Source organism: Hipposideros armiger, unplaced genomic scaffold (assembly GCF_001890085.2).
Source record: "Hipposideros armiger isolate ML-2016 unplaced genomic scaffold, ASM189008v1 scaffold_1152, whole genome shotgun sequence".
Classification (NCBI taxonomy): domain Eukaryota; kingdom Metazoa; phylum Chordata; class Mammalia; order Chiroptera; family Hipposideridae; genus Hipposideros; species Hipposideros armiger.
The window spans coordinates 241,065-262,904 of NW_017732502.1; positions in this window are offsets into that span (position 1 = coordinate 241,065).

Here is a 21,840-nt window from a genome sequence, read left to right on the forward strand (position 1 = left end):
ACCCCCCACCCGCCACCGTGTTCCCATTTAACTCTTTCATGCCCAGTAGTATGTAGAGTGCTCTACCGATATCTGCAGTGAAATATTACACTTTCTGTGTAATATGACATATTTTGATCAAATATGTCATTTCTCATTAAAAATGGACCTATAGCCCTTAAACAGGAAAGAGAAGGACAAGGAGGGAAGAAAACTGCATTGCAGAAGTCTTGTGCTAGTTGCTTCACTTTTTAATTTTATTTGATTGAATTGTTACACTTGATATTTCCTTTTAATTCACACTTAAAGAAAGCAAAACTGAGGCTCAAAGAGGCTGGCTGATTTACACACCCTGCATGGCTAGCAAGTAGAACCAAGGCATTTCTGACCCAGGGCCAGTGATCTTTCTACTTGAATTACATGCTTCATTGCCATACATATTTTTACTTCATGTGGAAGCATTGGGATTTATTAACCTCTATAGCCAAGACTAAAGACCAGCTATTAAAAAAGCAAAAGATGGTGCTTAAATTCATGAATGTGTAAATATTTGTTTTAGAATCTACCAAGATAGCCTTTTTGCTCTTTCACCTAACCTTTCCCCACATTGTAATTACACTTTTTTTTTTTATTGAGGCAACAAATTCCTTCCTCCTTAGATCTGTGCCCCACAACAACCCAGAGCCCAGAACATAAACAAAGACATATTTGGAAGCTCCTGCAGAGACCTATATCCAGATCAGCAGATCCTGCAATTTGCTGTTTCCCCCTCCTGCCTCTCCCCAGATGCCTGCTTATGTAAGTGTCCCTGAGGCAAGGCATGTATGGTTTCAGAGAGGACTGCAAACCGCGGTCGATGCTGTTAGGATCAGACTGCTGTAAAGGAGTGAATGGGCAACACTTAACATGTAGTAAGCTCATTTATAAGATTCCAGATATTAATAAATGAGTGCAATCGACACAGTTTGACACCACCACTTTGGAATTTATGACATGTGAAAGGAGAGGGAATGAATCTGCCAGAGCATCTTTTCAACTTTTTTAATATAATCGGGGAGCCTGAGGCCATTAAACCATCTATGAGTTTCCTGTATTTGCCCTGATTTGCTCTTGAGTGCCCACAAAGCCTGGGACCTCCCATAAAACTTTAGAAAGGGGTTTGGTAGTGTAGTTTTTCTTTTAATATCTGGAACTTGCTATAGCATGCACTGCCGTTTCCAGGCAGTTTAGTATCATTAAAGCAAAAGCCATATAAATCCGACTTCCTATTTTCACATTGTAGAAATCTATATTAAATGTCGCGAACAAAGAAACACACATCAGACGAGTAACTTTTTCCTTTAAAATGAAAAGCTCCCTTAACCAGGACATTCAGAACCTTCCCAAAATGGTCTTGTTTTCAGCTTGTTCATCTTTTCCACCTCCCAACTGTTTTTTAAAAACTTCATGGCCATTTTTGGTGACAATTTATTATTTGAAACCATTTTCCAAGAGCAGGTCTTTTCTTTGTAAAAAGCATCTGAAACAAACTTCATGTGCAAAACAAACACCTCACAGACCAGTAGAGACAGTTCCTAAGCATACTGTGTTCTAAAAGTGAACCCAAAAGAATGCTGTTTAGAGCCTGGAACATATTTTTCACAGGGACATTATAAATGGTTGTTAAGTTCTAAGGTCAGTGCTTTGAGGCCATGTGGCCTGTGAAGTAGCTGGGCTGCAGAACTGTATTATTCATACTGCTTTGTGGTAATTTAGGATACCATTATGGTAACATCACCTATCAGGACACCGGATATGGGGCTACTGGATAGCATCACACGCATGATAGCAGAACCCAACCAGCCCACAATGAACGTCTCATTATTCCCCACAGAAGAAGTAAGGACTGTGATATGCACATATCAATTATGATAATATATACATATGATTATAATGATGTGGTCTGCTCAAGCATCAAGTTGTGTAGTTTGGGGTAACTTTCTCCCCCTTTTCTTAGAGACATACGTAAGAGTCTTATAGAGCCAACATTTTTTTGTTTTATCTAGTTTGTGATTGTTCATCCATGTGATCCTGGAGCAGCAACTGTCTTGATGGGAAAATATTACCAGAGCCTGGCTCATGCGTTCCTTCTCATCTTGTACTTGCATCCTGCTCCTCTAAGCTCCTTGTGTCTGCCTTTTCCTCACCTCGCCTCCCACTCAGTGTGAGGGTCTCGGATTGTGGAATACACTCAGCAACAAATGGTGGTTTAAGCAGACTTCCTAGGTGGTTCTAAGGACATTTCAGTGGAATCCCTGGACTGGAGCTTGTGCACATCAAGGGTATCCAGGCCCTTTCAGCTTCGTCAACAGTCAGCTAATTCACTGTCTGCCTCTCCCTCCTTCTGTAGGTCCCATGGTCATAAGTCTTTCTTGTTCTGCTGTGAGTGAAGAGGCTGGGAGATGGACCTTTCTTCTGTTAGACATCCTTACAGAGGCGTAGGCTTGGCTCACAGATGCACTTTGGCTCCATTTCATAACGTACAGATTTCTATAGGGAAAGACCTTCCTTTCCTCTATTTGGCCTCTTCACCAGTTGTACTCAAGATAGTAATGTGGATTAGAGGGCAAAACATGGTTAAAGACAAGAACAAGATATCCTTGGTTGAGTGGCTAAAATCTATCACAATTTGATTACGATATACAGGTGTATTAAATCAGTAAATCTCAGTTTCTGAATAGGCCAAGGTTGAATTACCCAAGTGAAGAAGCAGGATGCGGAGCCCGGCTCTTGGACACCAGGAATAGAGACTGATTGTATTTCAGAGGGGCACAGACGAGCATCAGAGTTTGTGGGACAAAGGGCAAGGGGAAGAGATCTTACCACTCATTTCTCAGCTGCTTTTGACAAGTCCTCCAGAGGTCTCTTTTGAGGATCCAAGGCTTCTTACACTTGTCTCACATACCTCATTGATTCTTAAAACCCTCGGAATCTAGCACATGCCAAAAATGTGGGACCGTTTTACCAATCATAGAGGCAATGCAGACAAAGAGTAGATTAAGCTTTTGTAATATGTGTTTTCTAAGCTGTGATAATGGAATCATTTCAGTAGGTAACAATTCACATTAAAAATGCAGTAGAATAATTAGACTAGAACACAATAAAATATACCAAAGTGAATTACATTTGGTAAGGATTAGATTTACTTTGTGGGCTTTTGTTTCAGTGATATAGGTGTGCATGCATTCTGGGTCATAATATGAAATTTATTTCTTACTGAGAGCGTTAGTCAAATGTTTAAAAGCTATCGGTTTATACTAATGGTTTATGCAAGATGTATCAAATTCACCTTTTAAAAAAAAATTTTATAGGCTTACAATAGAGGAATAGGATGGATGGATACAGATTTTAGTTTCTTAGTTCTGTGCCTACAATGAAGGGTAGCTTCCTCAGGGGGACAGAGGCTGGTAGACTCAAGGCAAGTAATTCATGTGTAAAATGCCCATAGGCATCTCAGAAAAGAACACTTATCCTGTGATATTATGCTCTTTTTACAAAAACCTAACTCTGTTAAATCAACAAACAGCACTATTAACTAATAAATCATTACACAAACAATACTCAATTAGAAAATATTTAAATACATATACCGGTATAATTAGATAATACCTTCTCATTAAACTTCACTCATTCTTCAGCCTAATCCAAAACTTTTCTTACAAATCCGAGTGAAAGCTCTCAATCTGAACCATTATTTTCCTCCGTTGAGCCTGCCTGCCACTTTCATATTTAGTTTTCGTCTTCTGTTTCCTTTTTCTTAAAAAAAATCTTTGTTTTCCTCTCCTCCATGACTTTTTTGCTCCCATCAGAAGTGAGAGAGAAATGGGATCTCTCATGGTGGTTTTTTTTGAATCAAGAGTAATTTTCTTCCATATAACTGTTTCTTTTTCTCTTAGCCCCCTTTGAAGCCTGAAGCTAGTATAAAAATTAATTTGAAATTAGTTTACAGTCGGGTTCCTTATTAGCCTCTGTAGTCATTTTTTGCAGAATGTGTATAGCTTGACTTGGGTCACAGGTCCCTGGCAGAAAATTGTTTCATTTTTAAAGGGCCCAAGCACCTGTTTTTAGAATATATAAAATATTCCTCAAACAATAAGATGGTGTTTAAGCAGAGACATGACTTGATTTCTTCATAGCTAATGCACTTAGCAATCTTCCTTTTAACCCTACATGTCTTTCAGAGGAAAGAGTAAATGATTCCAAAATCCATGCCTTTCAAAATTAATGGTAAAATACTTTATGATAAGTATGACCTGATAAAGTACAACTTTATATTTTGACTACCTTTGGGGAAAGCATGTCAAAGTAGAATTGGTGTACAGGAAATGTCAGCGAATTATACCAAGCTTTTTCTCTAGAAGATTCTTCTTGAATTGTCTATGTATATATTTTTTAACAGTGACATTTAAATTTAACTAAATGTCACTAGTTCTGATATCAGGAAATTTTACCCTGGGCTTCATTTACCATCTGAATCTGTATGCAGAATATTTTGGTTATCTGTCTAGAGAAAGAATCTACAGTTTTTTAATGACTTACTTTTTTTTTCTTTTTACTGATCTTAAAAGTTAATTTCTATGATTTGTGAGACTGTATATACTTGTGTAGCTACCATGTGGAACAATACATAAGAGATTTCCATCACATAGATTTCTCTTGGGGCCTTTTCCAGTCAATTTCCCACTTTACCACTCACTGCAACTATTTACTGATTTTTATTGCTATAAATTAGTTTTACTCATTCTTGAAAGTCATCTTAATGGAATCATACAGTATATATTCATTTGTGTCTAATTTCTAATGTTTTTGAGATTCCTCATGTTATTGCATCTATCAATAGCTAAATTTTCTTCACTGTTGAGCAGTATTCTACCATATGACTAGAGCGTGGTTTGACTATCTTTCTTTCTATTGATAAGACTTTGACTTGTTTTTGGCTATTATGAATTAGGTTGTGATGAACATTCTTGTACATGTAGTTTTGTGAACATATCTTTTAATTGGAGAGGGTAAATAGGAGTGGGGTTGCTCATTCTTTAGGCATATATTTGAATTTTGTTAGAAACAGATCTGTAGCTTTTAATAAACTCTCAAAGGAACACTTACATCCCCAAACAAAACAAAACAACAAAACAGAACAAGACATTGCTTTCAGGGCATCTGTGCAGATGTTTTTGTTTACTTTAGAGTCTTTTCTCATTTTTCCTTCTTAGGCTTCAGAAATTCTAAAGTGAGTGCTGGACTCTGTCTATGTCTATAATGCCTTAGGGTGTTGGTACATGTTGAAATCCAATGTTTTTTTTGTAGATTCTTGGATAACAGGTTAATAGCATAATAGATAAATTACACTAGAACATAAAGTTCATGAGGACAGAAACATTCTTTTCAAGCATCAAGGATGGGAGCTGCACAGAGTTCATAAATATGTGTTAAATAAGTGAACAAATGAAGTATTAGCAATATGTTGGGAAGCATTCTAGTCATTCTTTTACACAGCGTTTCACTTAATTCTCACAGCCAATCGTTGAGTTACTTCCTCTTTTTACTCCCCCTTTTAAGTGAAAAAGTCAGGCACAGAAAAGTTAGGTAATATGCTCATCGTCACATAGCAAACAAGCGAGGATTTGAATCCCGGTGGTGTCATTCCAAAGCCAAAAATTAAAAAAAGATTACATTGTTTGTATATCTCTCACTTTTTAAGTTTTGTTTCAAGAAACCCAACACCTTCTCCCGTTTTCTAATTGTATCTTTCTGGAAGAAAACTGGAGAGAAAAATTCCATGAACTGGTTTAGAATGGTGCTGCTTTCCTTTCCTTTTTACAACTAACTGAATTTTCCTTCAAATTACATCCTGGTTCATTTCTATTAATAGGATTTGGGGGCCTACTTCACTTTTATTATAAATACATACGATTCTGGAATGCTTTTTTCTTTTATTTCATTTTCTCTTCCATCAAGTAAGACTGAAAGTTTTGGTGTTTCCTATGTGGATTAGAAAGAGTGTTGAATCCAAAGTTCATGATTGCTGTCATAAAGGCTGCATCGTATAGCCCTTCATGATGTCATGCAGATTATAGGACATCATGATAGGATGGCATCATTTTCATAATCCTTCGCCATTCCTCATTAGTGAGATTTTAGTAATGCAATCTTTCTTCTCTTCAGTCTATTCACTGTGACTCTGGTCCCCATAAGCTACCAGGGAGGTTGGGGATGGTCTAGTGAGTTCTCATGAACTGGCCTTGTCCTCAGAGCCTGCATCTGTTTACTATTTAAAGTAATCATTCCTTGCTACCCCTGCAAAACTTCCTCATAGCTGATTATGCCTCTGCTTATCTTGATAGGAATATCTAAATAAGTGGATTCTGATTAATATTTATCTACATGTGGTCCAAACCAGGACCAGATAGGTCTCAAAATGACACTTGTTAATGAAATGGCTCAATTATTACACTTGGAGGGACCCCCTTGCTAAGACATAATGATCTCAAAACTTTCTACTGTAGCATTGTAATACTCAACAACCTCCCATGAGTACTCAGGAGGCAGGCAGTTTTCTTTTCTTGTGGCCAGATAGACAAGCTTTGGAACCTGGAAAATGGAGTCCTGAAATTGGCTCACAAACTTCAATGTGGTAATTGTACCTGCTTTTGCCCCCAATTAATTTTGTGTGGCTTTACAACTTTTTGGCAGCATGCTTTAACCACAGATGATAAAATTATCTATATCGAGACAAACTTATCAGGCTTTATCTTAGCTCAGCTAATAAAGATAGTAGATCTGAGATTCTGTAAAATTAGGTCCAACTGATTTTCCAAGGATAGGGAAGCAAATCAGCCCCCAAATCATTAATATCTATTTTTCTCAGTGGCAATTAAAGCAATCTTTCTTAAGCAACAGTCTCAAATAAAAGTGCTATGTATCAAACCACTAATTTATTGTTTTCTAATTTGGCCTCTTCCTTTTTCCAATTAGAATAGTATAAAAAATAACACCAGTGCTGTTCATTTTACTCAATACTCTCAAATGCCAAACAAATTGCAATTCCTTGCCTCTGATCTGTAATTCTAACTGGTTCTGTGAAAGCACAAACCTGTTTGGCACTTCATGTTTCTGCTGCTTCATCATCAAGGCCAACCCCCTTCGCTGCCGCCTCTCACCACATTCACAGCTCATACATATCTCAGCAACCATGTTTGCAGCCTTTTCAAGAGAGGGCTCTCATCTTGTGATTCTCAGATGCCACACTAAATTTAGGTTTTGCTGACACTTCCCTGATTTTCTAGGATTTAAAACATTTTCAAATGAAGTTTTGAAGCAAATGATAACAATGTGTTTTTATGCTTATGTAACCCGTGTCAGAGTTATTCGAGACTCAAAAAGGAATCCTAGCCCTGAAAGAGAAAACAGTAAGTTATTCTAGTAATCAGAGTAGTACTGTTTTCAGGTATTCAGCATCGTTCTACTATCGGATAGGAAAATGGAAGAGAAAGAAGTTAATGTGGATGTTTTAAAATAAAGGCATACAAATGCTGGTTTTTGTTTGAAGTTTTTAATGTGTGGTCTAATTCATTGAATTTCTGTGCAGTGAAATGAAGGAACTCGAGGAGAGACTTGTTATATTTAGCTTGAGGGCAGCAATATGACCAAGTGTACTTTTCATAGGTGACTGTCCACTGATGGGGGGACGCTGTGTCTGAGAACTGCTGAGAACCAGAGGCTGAGGTGTGAGCAGGGAGAGTTGAGTGTGGTTGACTCTATACATGCAAAACAAAGGGAATAAATCACCAAGTATTTCTCCTCCACACATACTTTAAAGTAATTTAAAAACAAAAGCAAAACAACGTTTATGTACTGGGTTATTTAACTTTGTATGTGTACATGTGGGCTGTATAGCTAGGATTATTTAAGTTTGTGAAATAGGAGGTGATATTTTCAATAAGATTGTTTGAAGTCCAAATAAAATTGAGCAAAGGTTCAATAGAAGTATTTATATAGTAATATAAAGAGAACAGGTATTTTCATAATTCTTTGTCTCTTTTATTCTTCCCTTAAGACATTGCAGTAGGTGTACATTATTATTCCCAATTTATAAGTGAGAACACAGAGGTTCAGTTACTCAGAAATATACAGCCAATAGAGGTGACACTAATGCCCTTACTTAAGTCCACTCTTGGAGAGGTCATGCATTGAATCTCTTTTATCATATCTTCCATTTTTTCCCCCCTGATTATTAAGTTCTTTCATTTCAGAAATATTTTTCTTCCAACTCTCCTAATATTAATTGGAGACTTTAGAGTTTGCTCCTAACAGGTCTGTGGATGTGCATGTATATAAACTTACATTTCTGTGCTGCTGGTGGTTGGGAGTATGAGACAAAGGTATTTGTTTTCTGTATTCTTAACATGGGCATTCCAGAGAATGGATAAAGCATGAAATGCCATGTTAGCTTTTTATGTAGAAATGATGAATTGGGGTTATGGTTGCTACCATGGCTACTTATTATTATTTCTTATTAGTTTAGAAAAATAATCACCAAACAATCACCTACTATAGATTCAGTGTTTTCTAATGTACTGAGAGAATGTAAGTTTCCTGAAGTCAAATACTGTGAAATCTGATTGGCATGCTACTCTGTGTCTGCACCAACAGGTACAAATGGGTTCACATATTGTTACACACACAATATGTGTTCTGTATTATTTGGTGCAAATGTAGGATGGCACTGTGATTAGATTGCACTGATTTACATTCAGATTCAGATTTTACCTTTTTATGGCGTGAGGCAGAAGGGAGCTGGACTTTGCCATCAGACTTATCCAGGTGGGCGAGCCAGACACTGGGTACTGACCCCGCAGTAGTTAGAGCCAATGCATGAGCCTCAAGTTTGACATCAAGAATCTTCAGTTGGGCAAAATGAAGCCCACATTGGGTAAACTAGGTTTTAATCATGGCTTCAGTCTAACCTTTCAGGGAATCCCTTAATGGATATGAAGTGGTACAAATTTCAGTTCTGGAGTCATGCTAAGAGGGCAGGCTGTGGCAACAGTTTGCCTTGCATTTTACTTGCATGTGACCTGGGAAAAGGTACTTACCCTTTAGGGCTTCGGCTTCCATTTTAATAAGTTTCATGGGATTGTTGTGAAGAATAAAAGGGGTAAAAACATATAAAGTTCTTAGAACAGTGCCCAAAGCAAGTTGAGCACTCATCAGAGGTTATTTATTATTATTATTATTATTATTATTATTATTATTATTATTATTATTGTTATATTTAATTTGGGAAAGCATAATTGGAGTAAGCAGCAAAAAAACCAAGAGGCGAAGTTTTTGCCTTTGAATACTGGGATTATCTGAGGGATAATGCACACGTTCAGTTTTGTGCATTGAGCAAACATTAGGAAACAAAGGGAACAGATGAAATGGAAATCCCTTGGCATTCCTAGTGAACCTTGGGAATGCCATGGAACAAACTCATGGTGCAGTGTAGAAACTGAAGACGTTGTGCTGGTCTGGGGGCCCAGGCCTGAGTCTTCTAATGCTGGTCCATGTTGCGTGAGGCACAGCGCAGTTTGAACTTGCGTGATACCTGTAAGCCTGTAGGTCTCACCTCTAGATTGTTTGGAGAAATGGGAAGAATACATTTGGGAAACCTAACTCTAGGGGTCTGAAGGGAGAATAGGCTGGAGTCTGGCAGAAGAGCTTGGAATGAAGGGCTAAATTATTTTTCACAAACACTAATCACTGTAAGCACTCATGGGAAGAAGAATAAATCAGTAAAGGCAGGAGTAGTTAACTGTAACTATGGTGGGACCAGAGCTGAGTGTTACATAATGAGCAAAATTGGTGTGATGAATAAACAGAGGAAAAAGGAAGGAAAAATGGTCAAGGGCCCAAGTCTGAGATGAAGATGAAATGTTTTCATGTCAGTGGGCCTCTTTGTCTGATTAGCACAGAGTTGGGATGTCAGGGTCCATAGGTAGGAAAGACTGGATTAGGGGTGATTTTTATCAGTCTGGCACAGGACAGTAGCTATGACGAGGAAGGCAAAAGGAGTCATTAATGGTTCTAAGCCAGTGGTTCTCAACCTGTGGGTCACGACCCCTTTGGGGATCAAACGACCCTTTCACAGGGGTCACCGGGTACTCGTATGTGGGCGTATCTGCATGTGGGCCTGGAGACGGATAGAGGAGCGGTGTCTCAGTTCCTAAGACCATCGAAAATATGTGTTTTCCAATGGTCTTAGGCGACCCCTGTGAAAGGTTGAGAACCGCTGTGAGAAATGACACACAACGAAACCAGGAACGACACATGACACACAAAATAGTATTGAAAGAAAATTAGTTTGAGAGACAGCAAGCGAACAGAAAATTCATTTTCTGAACAACTATTACTGGCCAACATGACATGTATGATATAATATAATTATTACAATCTTGTGTTTCATTGTTAATGTGACAATTTTCCTGAAAAAGAAACTGAGGCTAAGAAAGGTAAAGCAACGTACCCAAGGTTAATGGAAAGACACTGGGACAGCTTTCAGATCTTGGTGTGCTTGATTCCAGAGCATGTCCTATTTTCCTGTACCAGGCAGTTGTCCCCAGTAGTGTAATGGAAGTGGGGGAGAATCTAGAAGGATCCAAGCAATCAAGGATGCTAGCCCAGAAGAAAGGAGTGGCATGAGACAAACACAGCTTTCCCAAGAAAAAGGTGGCTTTCTTTCTGTTCTTTAATCATAGCGTTTGTGCCTTTCTTGTTGCCAATCACATTCATCTTGTACTCTAGCTGTTTTTCTACCTGTTTTATCTTTACTATCCTTACTTCTGCTGTTTTTTTGTTTGTTTGTTTGTTTCTTTTTTTTGTATTTATATTCCAGTGGGATCTCTTTGCAAAAAGTTTCTTAAAACAAATAATCAAAGGGTAGTTAGTTGTTAAGTGGGCTGAGTATATCCTCTGTGGAAAGCAAGCCAGGCAAGCTTTGGAAGCAGATCAACCTGTTTTTGTGCCACAGGATCACCACTTACCAACACTGTGATTTTAGACAACGCACATAATTTTGTTTTTAGAATCTCAGTTTCTCAATCTATAAAAAATATCGGAAGAAGGCTATCAAGTATAGCATGTCAGGCAAAGTGCCTGGATCATATGGAAGAATTATAAATTTAGCTCTCTTCTCCTTTTAATGAATTGAACTGTTAAACATTTCAAGTCTCATAGAAGAATGGAAGTACATGAAGAAAAATAATAAAAAGTTAAGTGCATTAGTAAAAATGCAAGTAAATAACGAGAAGAGTTTGATTGATGATCATTCTACAAATCATGGTTAATAATGCTTTGTCCCAAAAGCTACATATATATTTGTCTTTAGGCAAAGCCTCAGTTCATAACCTGTACATTCATTAAATCTGAAATGGGCAAATGGATTGCACTGAAAAGTCAATAGACTGAATAAAATCACTTCTTAAGGAACATTTTCTATTTGTTATTGGTCCATTTGGACTTTAAAGATAAAGGATTCTACTTAACAACTAATTTATTCATTAATGAGAATGAGAGATAATATAATAGATGAGAGAATCAAGATGAAAAATGATTTCAATGGGCTCAAATTATGGACCAAAAGCTAACAAGATAAAATTTGAAAGAAATTAAAGTTGAGACCTGCATTTAGGTTTGTTCTATTAATTGCATATGATGTGAGAGAAGAGACATATCTAGAAAATAATTCATATGAAGCCTGTCTTGGGATTCTAGTTGACCCAAAATTATAATGTGAAGTGACTATGAAAAAATAATTAGAGCATGATATAGGGGGCTAAAAAAGGAATTGGAGGCAGTAGGAGATTGTAAGGAGGGTTTGCACTGTTTTTCCTACTAGTATTCATTTAAAAGCATCCAGCTGAGTACCTATACCAAATCAAGTGTCAAGTGTTTCCTTTTAGTGTTTATCAATGTTCCCAAACTCTTTGAGCTATTAGATGTGTTCTCTCTCCATCTGTCCCTCTTTCCACTAGCTGTGTTTTAGCTAATACCACTTCTCTGCAGCTACCCAGTGAGGACTATGAGATGCAGAGGTGGTATTTTGTGGATTTTATGTGCACAGTTGCATCTGTGCACATCTAGAAGAGTAGAAATGCTGTCTAGGTCCCAAGCATGGAAGCTTCTTTTTTTTTTTTTTCCTCAAATGAGATTCTTCAAATGTTCCAGTCAACTCTTAACTCGAAGTACTTCCTCCTCACTCAAGTCCCTGGGATTCGGTAGTCCTTCAGGGCCTCTACAGCACTGTGGGCTTTGAGAGGGCAGCTATGAATGTTTACTGCTGCCAGTCACTGTTCTAGTTAGGTAAGCACTGCTAAGCTCTGTGTTTACAAATGTGATCGAAACAACCATCACTACCTATTTTGGTGCTTAACATGAGTCACCTTCTAACAACTAGCTCTTTACCCTCCTCAGTGACATGCTGCCATCTAGAGTCTTGTGTTTGGCCAAGGAATGTCTACGAACTAGTTGGCTGAAGCTACCTAGCCCCATCACCCCACCTCATGAACCTGTGGCTTCTAAGGTGAAACACACAGAGAAACAAAACCACATACCCTAACTTCTGACTTTTTTCAACATTCAGGGAAGAAATACTGGGATTTTGTGAAGCTCATTGATTTTTTTTTTTCCCTTTTCCTGGCTATTTTGTAGGCTGCCACACCTTGTGTGAGGGAAAGAAAGTCTTAGTATTGTAGACTTTTTCTTCTCCACCAGTGACACTATTTCAAACCCTTTAGAAGGCTGGATGGGAAAGGTGATATTGACATAGAAACAATAGTAAAGTTTTCCTGCTGGATTTTTGTACATATGTGTGTGGGAGGGGTTGGGGGTCCAGGTAGTACTAAATGCTATGAACGGCACCATTGCAATCTGGCTCCATGGATTTGCTTCCAGTAATAGTGTGCCTGCCATACTCTTAAAATCACGCACTTTCGTGGTGAAACAGGCCGAGGTAAGGGTGATCTCATCATTCTTGAAAATTATAGGGTGACTTCCTTTTATGTGGGGAACAGAAAGAAGATAGTAGATTTTAAGACAAAAGCTTAATATTCAAACCATCTCAGTAATTAGATTCATTAATTGTAATTAGAGAGTTAAGAGACAACCTTCATGGATTAATCTGCCACAGTTCAGAGAATTACAACTATCTATGGCTTTAGAGTTGGGTCTTATATAGATAAATGTAATGTAATATCGGGGAATTTGTACTATCACATAAAACAGGAGAATGGATGGCCTTCTTGGTTTTTTAATAGTCTCCCTGGTTTTTGTTCTATACAAATAACCTAAATGGATATTACAAACTATCATAGTTAATATTTATTCCATACACAGTGCCCACATATTTATTTTATATATATATATATATATATATATATATATATATATATATATATATATATATTATTTGAATAGAATCTAAAATAAATAGGTAGCCTGTCACTTTTATACTAAGATAATTATTGTTTAGAAGAAATAGAATATTGGTTTTGTGCTCTGAAATTAGAAATCCATTAAATAATAAATTCTGATCAGTAGTCCAAACTTAGCTCAAATCTCTGCAGTGTCTAAGCTGAGAAGGTAAGATAGTACTACTCTTAAAATGTGCAGTCGGCAAGGTGCCCTGACCAAATTCAGAAACCATGTGCAGCTCAGGGAGATGAACATGCAGAATTCTAGAAAACTGAACAGAATTACAATTGTAAGCTCACATGGATAATATAATCTTGTTTTCAGAAACAACTGAGACAGATAATTAAGTGAACTTACATGTGGATTTGACTATAGCCTAAAGATCTAGTGTCAAAGCTTTATTCTAGGTACTTAAACACAGAAAACATTTCAAATAAGGCAGTACAGATATAGAAAATAATACTTTACACACACAGACACACACACACACACAATATGTTGACGTTTGAAACATGATATTCTATTATTTCCTGCATTTTTATTTACCATTCTTGGATATTCAGAAGACATTCTAAAAAAATACCCTTGTAGCAGTTAATTTTGATGAATGGATTAATAGATAGTTGATTGAGGACCAGAAGACATCTCACCTTTTAGATGTCCATTCTGATTACAAACAAATGTATTCCTTTTCACTCTTAATGTATATTCTCTACTGCTATTCCCTAGAACTTTACATTTAGAATATTTTGAAGCCCAATTTAATTAAAAAAACATCTGTGTCATTGCAATAAAAATGAAACATAAAGTTCTCATATTCAAGGAAGCAGGAGAGAAAAGCGAGCAAGAGAAAGAAGGAGAATTTAGCAGCAGTTTGTTTTCTCTTGTGTATTAATTTGAGGGTCTTGGGGGAGGTTTGGGGAAAAGAGTGCAGTTATACTAACAGTACGGGATGGAAATTCTGCCACATATCCATTGAGAGAAAAATGCCTTACAAATATTTTTCAAATGATTTTAGAGTTGGCTAAATCCAATGAATGTTTTTACCATGAATTTTCCATTAAAATGTTTTTAAAAATCATAGATTTTTAAAAAGAAAATGTAATCCATATGTTACTGATTCATTCACACTTATCATATTGTTTTTGCGAGCAAGCTGGTATCCAAAAACTTATAGCTTTTTTTTTTTTTTTTCCAACCAGGAAGTCACATTTTTACAGCACCAAAAAGGACCTTGAACCTGGAAAGTTTCAAATTTCATTTTAAACTCAGAACCCAAGGAATCTGAGTGGGTTCTAAACTTGGCAATGTGCCTTCACCCTAGTTAACATATTGATGGAGTTACATATTCACAAGCATACGGGTTAAAAATGGAGCTGTTAATTCTGTTTTGATACTGACGCTAGATATATTCATTTTGACTTCCTAGTTTGTTTGCCAGGAGGAAACAATCAGCCACTTGTTTTATTATTTTAAAAATTTTATACATTGACCCATATCCTTAAATATACAATAAGTGTTATCAAATATGTAACAAAGCTGGTGTATGGAAAACGCATAATTTTCCCTAAGGGTTATTTGCTAATATGGAACACAGGCCTCTAAAATGTGATGAAAGGAAGGACTGTGGAACAATGGGTCATGATGGCTAATTTTATGGGGAACACATGCATACAATATAATTTAAAACACATGCTACAGCAGTTATAGTAAAAGGCTCAGAGAATTAGAAAGGAATTCTGCTTCATAAAAAAAAGAAAACAGTTCCCTCTTTCTCCTGACAAAATTGCATTTCTTCTCTAGGAAAAAGATCCCATTCACTAAAGCTTGAACAATTGCAAGGCCCACCCACAAGTCTCACATCTATTCTCTCAAATCTCCTCCACAGGTAGGGCCCATCCACTGTGGTTGACTGTTCAGAGATGTGATATGAAATTAAAGGAAAATAGTCTAATATGTATCTGGCATCTTTCTAATGTTATATTTATTAGCTATTTTTCCAAACTAAAATATTTTGTGTTATTTATTTCATCTCTCTCTTACACAATGTGCTATAGCTATTAACATACAAATTTTTAAGGGAGAGGGCAGACTGTTCTGCACATTCCTCTGTTTCTAGGCAGAAGCTTTAGGCTTAAGGTGAAAACCTAAAGCAAGTCAGACTATTAATTGTACTCTTTTGAAGATCTTCAAGGGTGGCAAGACAATAAAGTTCCAAACAATTGGTTGCAATAATTTAATCATAAATTCTTTATTCATGCTCCTCCCCCACAAAGAAAAGAAAGCAAAACAAACAAAAAAAATTTCTCTCACTATGATTTCAGCTTATTTCCTCTTTCTTTATTCAATCTTTTATGAAGATGAACAATTTGTCAATAATTTCATTAACTATTTCTTTGGATCTATATGTTAATCATCAAAATTCAAACACATTTTTTAAAAGTTTGTTCATATTCTTATACAAAATTTTGAGAAAATGTAAGTTCATATCACCGATCTTGGACTTTTTCCCGTCGATAGCCTATTCCAGTTTACTTTACTCTTTATATTTCATTTCTTTAAGACCTCAACAATAAATAATTTTATATATTGTTTTTAAACCACAAACCGCCAAACTAGAGCAGTTTAGACAAGGGCTTGACTGTTATTTAAAATGTCTAATATGTTTAAGACAATGCAATCTGCCTTTTGTTAAGATTAATCATATTATGCCAACAAGTGCCTCTCTAGCTGGGCTGGTTTCTCCAGCTTTTGCTTCTCACTCACCTGGCCCTACATTGTTGGTAGCTCTCCGATCAGCTTGTCACAATGAGCCATCCCCTCCCCCATGTCCTCAATATCATGTCTTCAAACACGAAGTGGATTTTGTGCTTGCTAGCTGCTTTCTAATAATGTTCCTGAAATCTGAGAGCTCTAATTCTGACCAGACCTTTTTCTTGTAGACATGGAAGACATTGAATTTTCCTATTCTGTTTATCATCTTTGAAACTTTATGGACCTATTACTATTGTTTTAGAAATTTTTTGTTAACATGGAATATTTGCAATAGAAAAGTAAAAACTACATAATTATGTTTTTGAGATAATTATTATAGTTATTTTAGTGTATTTATTTTCTACTTTTTTCAATGTACATTGCTTGCCTAGAAGTGATCAATTTTGTTATAGACTTCATTAAAGTATCAATATATCTGTATTCCCACATCACTGAAATATTTTAGAAAACATGATTTTAATGACAGTATAATATTTCATTTACTTAAAGGTTTCTTAATTGTTAAAATCTTCTATTCCAATTTTTTCATATGTGGAATTACAGGATTAAAGTATGGTGCTCTTTCATTCCCCTGAATATCAACAACTTCCTTCAGAAAAGATTGTTCAATTTATTCTTCCACACAACTTATAGTACAGGCTAGCTTATTATACCCCATCAGCACTTAATGATAGTATATTTAAATTTTTTCTATTTTAAAAAGTGAAAATATTATCTTTCTGTTTGTATCTTGAATTGCTAGCCAAATGAATTACTTTCAAGTATTTATTGGTTATTTGTATTTTTCTTTAAATTTTGGATTCATAGCTTTAAATTTTTTTCTATTAATGCTTTTATGTTTTCGTACTTATATACACTGTTTTTATTGCGTTGTTTATTTATTTTTTACAAACTTAGGAGCTTACTTTTTGCATAGTGAAGTTCATCATCTTTATCCTTTGTGAATGTTTCCATTGGTTTCATGTTTAAACAGTTCTTTCTCAGGAATTCTTTACTTCACTGGAATACTTGTTATTCTTGTCACAGTTGATCACAAGCTGGATGCACCCAAGACCAAGGACTTTGGTTTGCATACTTGCATCTTCCCAATACACATTGATGAGCAGCATGCTTGGAAAAATATTAATGTCTAATTACATTTTTGGTAAAAATCCAGAAACAATGCCATTGTATTTTCCTCTAGATTTTATTTATTTATTTTATTATTTTATTTTTTTAGCTGAGCCATCTTGCCACCTGTTGGCAGCTCAGCGGCAGCTCAGCTCGGGCTGGGAATAGAACTGGTGACCCTGTTGCTCAGAGCTCGCTCTCTTGAGTGAGCTCTTAACCAACTGAACCACTTGGCCAGCCCTTCCTCTAGATTTTAAACAATGCATAGGACATCATTTAAGAATTAAATACATTGAAAAGCCATAGTAAACAGAGGGAGCATAATGGGTAGAGGTTTGTCAAAATTTTATTGCATGGGTAGCAAAAAACATAAATGATAGAAAAATCAGAGTAAATGTACTTTGAGTACAGTCATCCTTTGGTGGAGTATTGGTTTGAAGACTCCAAAAGATACTGTAATCCTCAGATGCTAAGTCCCTGATATAAAATGGCATAGTATAATATTTGCATATAACCTATACACATCATCCTGTATACTTTAAATCATCTCTAGATTACTTATATATAATACCTATTACAATGTAAATTCTATGTAAATAGTTGTTATACTATATTGTTTAGGGAATAATGACAAGTCAGAAAACGTCTGTCCATGTTTAGCACAGACACATTCATCTAGGCCTAACTACAAAGTACACATTAGTAACAACGTAACTTTTTTTAGAGGAAATGATATTTCCTATCCGTGGTTGGTTGAATCTATGGATGTGGAACTTGCAGATATGGAAGACCAACTGTAAATAATCCTTATACCTCTCTGAATTTTAATATAATTCATTGAAATACTTTTTAAACTGGAACATATCTATATACATAGATTTTTCTTAGGGTAACTTGATGTAGTAGGCAGGATTCTGGGATGACCCCCAAGGCCCATTACCTCCACCTCCTCCCCCTGCCAGGTGTTCATGTCCTGTATAATCCCCCTCTTTGTGTGGGAGGGACCTATAAATATGATAACTGTCAGTTTCATGATTATGTTATAGTATATGCCCAATGTGAAGGGTTCCCAGTCAGTTTAAAAGTGGGTTTAAGCCTTCCCTGCAATCAAATACTTCTTTCCTCTTGCTCTTGAAGAAACAAGCCACCATGAATTCAGTATCTGCAAGGAAATGAATTCTGCCAACTATCATGTCAGCTCAGAAGAGAATCCTGAACCTCAGATGGGAACCCTGTCCTGAAAAACACCTGAATTTCAAGGTTGTAGATCCTGAGCAGAGGATACAATTAAACCATGCTTAGACTCCTGACCCCTGGAAACTGAGATAAGACACGAAGTTGTTATGCAACATTAGAAAATGAATATACTAGGAAATATCTATCAAATACATTAGACATTTTGTAAACACTTTTATCTAAGAATTTGACATTTAATATACCCTAAGGAACGACTTAAAATGTCTAGTTAGTTGTGAAGATGTGCAAGCATTAGAAACTTCTTAAATATTCAATAGAAGTACAATAGTTAAATAATGGGCTTTAGAGATAGAGATGGTGAATTGATACATTCATTTATTGCCTCTTCTTCCCCAGATATTACTAGGGATAATAAATGAACTCTAACAAAGAGAACAGAAAATGGGTGTCATTGGAAACTTATTACAACACAATTTTGGAAAATAGAAAACAATAAAAGTATGTTGACAGATGCAACCAAGTGGGGCGAAAAGGTTCCACATGCTGACCAGAGAGCAATCAGTCCAGACAGAAATCCAAGAATGAAGGGCTCCAGAGGCAAAATATTTAGGGAAAAAAGGCTTGTTAAAAAAAGAGGATGTGGTGGATTATTTGGAATAAACGAAGTGTATATGTGTAGCAAATCATGCCAGTGAAAGAACTATAGCACTTATTATATAGGGGATTGATTATATAAATTATGCTAAAGCTATATAATGAAATACTATGCAGCCATGAAAAAGAATGGAGCAAATCTACATGTATTAATATGGGGTACTCTCCAAAATACATTACTGAATAAAAAGGCAAGGTAAGGAGCAGTATGTATGGTTTGATTCCACCACTGTTTTTAAACGACGGATAGACAAACTTCTATAATTCGCTTCTATATACACAAACTAACTCTAGAAGGGTAGGTATTGATCTGACAATGGTAGCTGTGGTGAGAAGAAATGGAGAGCTGGGGGAAGAAAGATGAGAGGGAAATTTCCTTTCATTACCTATATACCTTTTACTATCATTTGAATTTTTTATCATACACAAGAATTACCTATTCTAAACAACCTGCATTTTTCACCATGCGTATGAATTAACTATTCAAAAAAAGTCCCCTCATCCCATCTGGCCCTCTCAATTCTACTTATTCTGCTCTACCTTTTCTTTTTTGTCCATAGACTTGATCACATCCTAGCTTATTATAGAACTTGTTTAAGTATTATATTCAGATTAATTCCTTATGGCCCTCCTGCTGGGGTATAAATTCCACAAGAGCAGAGATTTCCGACTTCTTGCTCTGCAGCCCAATTACTTTGAGGAAGACCTGGCACACCTTGGGTAATCTTTAAATATTCTGTAAATAATTTTAAAAAATCCTAAATGCAGATAAACAGACTTCCAACCTGGTCGAGTCAAGGAGAAACCGAACTTGTCATAACCTGTGAACATGTTTTCAGGAACACATGGTTTATCCCTAGAGTGATTTCTAAGCTATCCCTAGAGATATCTAAGAAAATAGAAAACAGCATTTGTAATACTTCTATTATGTACATATATGTAGTGATAATGGCTCCTTGAGGAAGAGTTTCATGTAAAAACGGGATGGGAAAGGAGTCTCTCTTCCTCTATTAGGTGTAAAGTTTAGAGAGGAAGTGCCTTATTAATTAAGTGCCGTAATTCTTTAGAAAAAGAAACAGTGACTTCTTGTCAGGAAGATGTGGTAACTGAGCAGAAAGTTTTCAACTGGCACGTAAAACAGACATGCAAGTACTCTGTAGTAATGAGCTCAATCAATGAACTGACAAAGCTAAACATGAAACAAGTTAATAAACATGAACAAAATTCATAAACACATGGTGCAACTTCATATTAAAAATGTTGTAATGAGAAACTATGTAATGTGGAATATATTCCCTATAGATTATAAGCTGAAAAGCATATAACAAAATTGAATTCTTTGTCATTCAATTTTTTCCCTAAAATTCAAGTTTTATAAATATAACCATGCATAGAAAAAAATAGATAGATGTTAAACCCACAAAAAATAATAGCAGTGGTATAGCTAGGTAATGACATACTTTTAATTTTCTTTATATTAAAGTATTTTAAATATGGGAAAATAGATTATAAAAATGGATGTGTCTTTTCCTAAAACACAGGTGAGAGGAATATTTATGTTTCTTTTAAGAATAGATTAGACTACATATTTTAGTACCACATTTTCAGTGTTTGACTTATAATATGTCTTTTAATACATCAATACAAAACATATTTGAAAACTTATGTTTTTAATGGAATGTGCTAGAATGACATGGTCCTTGAGGAGTACCAAGACATTCTTTTTTTTTTTAAGAGTTTATTGGGGAATTGGGGGAGGGGAACAGAGTTGGGGAATTGGAGAACAGACAAGTTGCTGTTCTTTGGTTCTTCAGTCTAGATGTGGGGGACGTTACTTCACTGGCCCATGTTGATATTATCATTGAGCTCTTCCCGGTTGAGGCAGTTGCTTGCCGGTCATTAGACGGCTGCTCATGGAGGCTCAAGGCAGCTCACGAAAGCTCATGCCCGCTGCAGCCTATGCCGTTGCTGGCAACTCACGACAGCCCACCTCCAGGTTGAGCTGTTGTTCACCATCTTAGCTGTAGAGGGAGCAGTGTCACTGGCCCTCAATGTGGGATCTGAACCGGGGCCCTGCTGCTCAGAGCTGGCGTCCCAAGCCAACTCCTAACTGATGCGCCACTCGGCCGGCCCAAGACATTCTTTTATTCAAAGGAAATTTTAGCCTAGCTGAAGAAAAAAGATACGTGAAATAATAACTAAAAATACTAGCTATTAACTGTATGAGACAGTGAAATAGCATAGATATATCAAATTTTATAGGAGGAAAAGATCACTGTTGCCTGGAGAAGTATAGGCACCTTGAGGAATGGGTGAGAATTATTTCCAGGAAGAGAAAAGAACCTTTCAAGTAGAAAGACTGCCATGAGCAGAGGAGTAAGTGAATTAGAAGACACTTTCACTTTTAGATCATGGACTTGAATGATAAGAGTAGAATAGTTTCCAATTTTCAAGGTGGTTTTGCAGATGTAGATAGAAGCAAATATAGAGAGACAGAGGCAGGATGAAGGGGTGAAGAGCATGGACTCTGGAGGCAGATAGATAGGTTTTCAAATCCTAGCTTTGCTACCACATGATGTGACCTAGCAAAAGTCAACTATTAAGGCGGTAATGCCTAAAGGGAAGGTTGCTGTG